General features: G+C 44.3%; 1 long non-coding RNA gene across 1 annotated transcript in view; it reads left to right on the forward strand.

Moving 5' to 3' along the window:
* LOC141417196 (uncharacterized) overlaps positions 1-6,008 on the forward strand; it is a 70,462-nt gene extending 64,454 nt beyond the window's left edge. The window contains exons 2-3 of the long non-coding RNA XR_012441784.1: positions 3,748-3,973; positions 5,958-6,008. This is a non-coding gene — a long non-coding RNA (uncharacterized lncRNA). The remainder of the gene's footprint in view (positions 1-3,747; positions 3,974-5,957) is intronic.
* The last annotated feature ends 502 nt before the right edge of the window (positions 6,009-6,510 follow it).

Raw genomic sequence — 6,510 nt, forward strand, 5'->3', positions numbered from 1 at the left:
TTTTTTTCACCTGCAAGAGAACTAGTTTGTGGGATTTTAAAAATGTATCCTTGACATTCAACCCTGCTACCATGTATGTCTCAAAGAACTCTTACAGGGACTGGCACACATTTCCCCCTACAGGGCCACATAGCATTGACAGTCTAGAGTCTCCATTTCAGCCACGTGACGCCTGCTGTAACATGAAGAATGCAACCATGGACAATGTGTCATTGCACAGGTGTGGCTGTCTTTCAATAAAACTTTATTTACAAAAGCAAGTGAACAGCCCCGGATGTAATTCCCTTTTAGTCTTTCTTCAGCTCAGGGGAATTTCCATCACATCTTGAATTACTATTTCCTTCATTTGTTCTGTGATCATCATTTTAAAACTCTTACACATCTCTCTTCTCTCTCTCTCTCTCTCTCTCTCTCTCTCTCTCTCTCTCTCTCTCTCTCTCTCTCTCTCTCCTCATTATCACTATTTCTTGTCTTTTCATTGATTTCTGCAAGGATCCCTTGAGCTCATTTCTAAATTCACACATTCTATTTCTGGTGTTCTGGATTTCAAGCATTTCCATTGAAAGAAGTGAGATCTCTAATCTGATGGGAAATTCCCAAATTGCAGATCATGGTTTTTCTCATTTCTTGGTTTTACATCACAAGGGAGTATTGGTTTCAGTTTCTCAAAGTAACGCCCCGCCCCCTGCTTTTTTTAAGTCACAGAAACTTTTCACCTGCCTGTTAAATTTTATTTTGTTGTACAGACTTGCAGAGGGAAAATTGCTTATCCACTATTTGAAGTTGTGGCAGATCCTGTTAGAGACATATTTAAGTATTTTGCTTGAAGAGGGGACAAACCATCTCTCTATTGTGTAGTTTTATTTTGTGCTCTGTAGCTGCAGTGGCCTGTGAGGAGAGGAACAGAGCTCCTAGGATGGGAAATGCCCTGCACCAAAAGGTACCAGTTTGCCGGTAGTGTTTTCCACCCTGCGTGAGCACGGAGTGCTGCAGGGCTGAGATGTGCTCACTCCTTGGCTTTACGCCCTCCTCCCATGCCCCACCTCCACCTTTCAGGAGAGAGAGAGCTCCATTTGCTCCCATATGGCAGGAAAGTGCAGTGCTGCCCAAGTAGGGGCTTTTCTGTGTGGACATTTGTTTTCATTTCTCTCAGGTGTAGACTTGGGAGAATCAAGGGTTATATAGTAACCCTGTATTTATCCTTTTGAGGAACTGCAGGCCTGTTTTCTGAAGCAACTCTATGACTTTACAGTTCTACCAGTGGTGTGTGAGGGTTCCAGTTTCTCCACACCCTTGCCAACCTCGTTTGATTATAGCCAACCTGTGGTGTAAAGTAGTGACTCATTGCAGATTCCCACTAAACCTTGAGAATCTCTCTACCTGGGTTACGCTGGATGATTTGACTGTTCCTGACCCAATCAATCTCTGTGTCCAGGTCCATTTGGTTCTGGATTAACAAGACCTGGGTCATGAACCCCAACCTTGGAGATCAACCCAGACTGTGTGCACTCAGACTGAAGGGAGGATTGATTCCAAGTGAAACCAGAGTCAGTCCTATCAGAAGGGGAGCAAGATGCTACAATATGGGGTCAAACGACAGGAGTATATTGGAGCAACCCCCTGAATCAGGCCTGGCATGGCAGTCTGCTTTGGCATTACATCTCAATGCACACTGCCTGGTGACACTGACCCCCTCCACTCCACACTTCAATAGGACTTTGGGCAAGATTCTGCAAGAACATTTCAGAAATTTTTATCAAGCAGACCATTCCTTTATATTCTAGAACTCATGGCTCTGATTGGCCCAACCTTCAGTCTGGACCCTCTGTCATGGACCTAACAGAATTCTTCAGACCTTCTGGCCTCTAGATATCCCCCTTCTCTGTTGCCCAGTACTGATACAAGTAGTTTTACTGTTTTCACACACAGCAGGCCATTTCCTTGGGAATCTGGGAGGTCAGTGGGTGCTGGAGGAGTTGTCTTTCTGCATTAGAGAAATAACCCCAGCTGTGTCTTGGGAACAGCTTATGCTCTAAGCGATCTCTTTCAAGGTTGTGTTGTAACTATGGTACCTCTAAATACATCAGTCATACCACATTGGACCCACCCCATGGGGTCAATAATGTAATAAAATCTAGCTACCACTTACTGAAGGCTCTCTACATGGTGAGCACTCTGGAATACACTTTCAAGCACTATTTCATTTCATCCTCATCAAGGTCCCATAGGGTAGAAAATGTCTTTGTACTGTAAGTGAAGGAACTGAGGCTCATAGAGGTTAAGTGATTCACCAAAACTCATGCAGTAAGTCACAATAAGTCACTTGTGACTATAATTCTTCTACACAGTACCTCACCAAAACCCACAGAGCTTCTCTTGTGAATATCTGAAATCCAGCCCCTGCCTTGCCCCTTCTTGGTCCAGCCATCATCCTAACCTGCCTGACTCACTGGGATCACCTGCTCTCTGGGCTCCTGACCCCAGTCCTGCATCCTCTAATCATCCCCTTCTCCTCACCCCCATACAAGCCAGCACAAGCTTTCCACAGTGTGGCATGGGTCCCTAGATCTTGTCACTCCTGACACAACAGCCTTGAAAACCCAGAAGTTGAAACTCCTCAGTGCAAGGCACTCAGGGACTTCTGGAATACCTTCCAAACTGCCCTCCCTGGCTCTGCTCTGAGGCGGATGCACACTGACTGCAAGTCCCTCAGTGCACTGAGCTCCTTCTTCCTCCCTTGGCTTTACATGACATCCTTCTTGTTCTCTTGCCTCGCCCCCTCCCCTCATCACTCACCAAACTCACTTCTCACCTCTCCTCATTCTTCAAGACGAAGAAGCCATTCTTCAATCCCATCACCACCTCCAAAGTCACCAGGCCTGTAGGCAAGGCACAATGACCTCAGAGCCCGGAGTCACAGCCTGCCTGGTCCACCTACTTTCTTGGACATCCACAGGGGCAGAGCGAAAACACTGCCATGGTCATCTGGTCGACCTGAAATTCTTCTCTGCACAGGGGACCAGGCTTAGCCTACATTCCACATGGTCCCCCCACATCCCTGACCACTTCAAATCCCCCTCCCCCCGAGGAAGCATGGACCCTCAGGCTGGTTATTACAGGTTTTTCATCACCAAATTGAAAAGAAACGTTTTTCTAGGTAATCTACAAGGCCTTTTCCAGTCTATCTTTCAGTATTATGTATGGTATCTTATCTTAGGGTCTTCACCAAGCTAAACATAACTTCACACGTCCCCATCACACTATCTCTCTCTCTCTCCCTCCCTCTCTCTTGTCACTTGGTCATTTTCATGTTGCGCCTGCTCCTAGAAAGTTTCTGGGCTTCAGAGACTGGGTACCATGTTTCCATTTTTCATGCGCCTCCATCCTGCAGGTGGAGGACCTGAACAGCGGGTCCCCAGCAGGCTGCGTATCTACTTGAGGAGGAATAAAAGGCCAGGCTGGATGCCTGTGGATAGGTAAACAAACCCATACATTTGTTACAAAAGAGAGAGAAGAAAGAACGAACGAAAAGAAATATTGATTATGTGGTGTTGAAGTGCTGTGGCTTTAACAGACATTCAAAATTAGATGCATTGCTTAAGATCAATAGTCAGTTTTATAATTCTGACCTAAAAAGTACCAGCGCCACGTAATTTAAACACAGCCAGCTACCAGCGTGTCTCCTAACATCTGCTACCTGGGGGACATCTGCTTGCTTCTCCACAGCCATTTTCCCTTTTTTGCCAGATAATGACAGTAGATAGACAAAAGGATTTTCCAGAATGTTGAGTCAAGTGTTTCTGATGTCACTGCCTGAGAGACGACCACACAGAACAGTTTCGAGTGAGTGTTGGACCAGCCGGGGAGAAGCCGATGGCCTGGGCTCTGAGGCCAGAAATGAAGGTGCACCCTGGGAGCTGTGCTGGGGCACTGGGTCCTCCCCTCGTCTCTGAACAGCCCCGTGGAACAGGAGGTAGGCGCATGATTTAGCTGCAGCCAAGGGATAGGGAGCATGATTTCTGGGGGGACATTTGTGTCCAAGCATTTCCACACATGTGCACATCGTGTGCACCAGTATATATATGAGGACATGCACATGCATCTCACACACACACACACACACACACACACACATACACACACACACACACTGTTGACCAAGGGTCAAACACAAGCAGTGGCAGGAGGCTATCATTGTCATAGCTATGAGCTCTGAAGGCCTGAGACTTGATCCTGGCTCCATCAATTATTAGCTATGACTTCAGCCCCATTGTTTGGTTCACCTGTTCCTCTACATATATCAAATGATAATAATAATAATAATAATAATAAACATATCTATATCTTGGGGCTCGTGGGAAGATTAAAAAGGTCAATGCAATGAAATGTAGCACAGAGCAAGCCCTCCATGCCTGTCAACTGACTTTAGTAACTGGGAGGCAGGCAAGCCGAGCAGAGGGTGTAGCTGTTTCACAAGTTGCCCCAGATTTGGGTGTTGATTTCAACACACAGTTTTAGTGGAGCAAGGGAGGTCAAAGCCCTCACTAACATCCACGGCAGCTGCATAAAAGTGACGACTGGCACCAGCCTCCAGGAACTGGGTTCCTACCTGTTGCCACAGTCATCCCACCCCCAGCCCACCATGTCTTGGCTTTTCTCGGAGCCCTGCTCCCATGACCCCCACAGGGACAGTGTTCAGCCCTGTGGGCCTGCTTTGTTTGTAGGCACATGTGCATTTACTGAGCAGAGTTGTACAAAGTTCTTTTCCTTAATTTTGTAGCCGCATCAGACAGCTAATCTGTTTTGACATACTATCTTAATGGCCCCCAGATCAGCATACAGAAGAAGCCATCCATAAGTCATGTCTTTTATACACATGTACTGGTGTGTACCAGGGAAAGAGTTATATTGGCTGTGAGAGGTTGAATAATAATGGCCGTTATTATGGCGAATCCAGGGTCGCCACATTCACTCCACATATCAAATCCACTTTCAATGAAACCAGTTCCGTCAGCTGTCAGATTCTATTAAATATATCCCTCAGACCTACTGACCAGCTGACGGCAGAGAAACTCAAAACCATACACCCACCATTAGCATCATAAAATGTGAAATCAGCTGGAAGGGCCGATAACAGAACTGAAAACAGAAGAGATGAAAATCTGCAACGCTCTTGTGTCCTCTAAATAGAAACCCCAAGAGTTACCAACACACCCAGAAAATACCAAAGTGGAGAAAAAAGCACAAACAAAAACACAACAAAGGTTGCCCTGTTGTGTGCTTCGCAACATCCAATGGTTCTTTTACCTTGTGTGAATGTGAGATTTGCATAAATGTTTCATGAGGTTAATACAATGCATAAACTGAAACGTTTATTAGGCAACATCTGTGCTGTTTGCTCAGATAATGCATTGCTTCTTCCAAGTGAATGAAATATAACCTATCATAAGGTTGGGGTTGTTAAAATACTTGTGCAAGGGCTGTGATCATATTTTATACTTTAGCAGATGCTCCGATCCCAGCAGAGCAAATTTTAATCAGAGAAGAGCTTGATATGGCTGCTCTCAGAGGGTGTACGGGTCCCCATGGAGACAGAGCTTCAGACCTGACAAGGAATGGGGCCCTACAGAAAGAGTACTCTGTGAACACATTGGCTTTACCATTTTGTCGGTCTTTGTGCAGATTTGTTTGCTGAGGTATTCACTTAATACTCAAGGGGAAAAATTATAACTCTACCTAAAATCCACCAAGAAAAAGATAGAGGGTCAAAAATGTCCAATGGCTTTGTGCAGCTACAATCTGATTGTATTGGTTCCATATGGGACTCTTTAAAGCAAAAACAAAAAAAAAGTTAGGAGACCAATAATTTTTAATGCAACTTGGCTTAGCTCACAAGCAAGTCTAGCAGATGAAACAGCAGCCCAAGCTGGAAACATGACTTTTCTTCTTTTTGGCAGGGGAGAAAGAGAGCATCATGTCAATTAAAGAAGACCCTAATGGAGAGATGGTTTGTATTATCAATTTTATGCAAGTAGAGTTGTAGGCATTGTCTTTTGTCACCTATCTCTAAGTGAGTCATTCTCCTTTTCTGATGGGTGTGTTAAACCGTCCTAAATGGGGGAGCCTTTCTGATCTTGCTCTCTTTGAGTTGGATTTTTGATAAGAGTTTTGTAGAAAATTATTAAAATTCTTGTCTCCATAAACTTTGGAAGGATTTTAAAAGAATTGCCAGAAAATGACAGTGGTTATCTATCTGTCTATCTATCTATCTATCTATCTATCTATCTATCTATCTATCTATCAATCTATCTACCTATCCATCCACCCATGTTATTTATCTATCTCTCATCTATCTATACATCTGCTTATATCATTTATAGCTATCTATTCTATCCATCTATCATCTATCCATCCACCTGTTATCTATCCATCTGTTTTATATCATTTATATCTATCTAATCTATACCTCTCTATCAATCTATCATCTATATCAATCCATCTATCTGATAT

Source organism: Castor canadensis, chromosome 15 (genome assembly GCF_047511655.1).
Source record: "Castor canadensis chromosome 15, mCasCan1.hap1v2, whole genome shotgun sequence".
In the NCBI taxonomy this organism is placed as follows: Eukaryota; Metazoa; Chordata; class Mammalia; order Rodentia; family Castoridae; genus Castor; species Castor canadensis.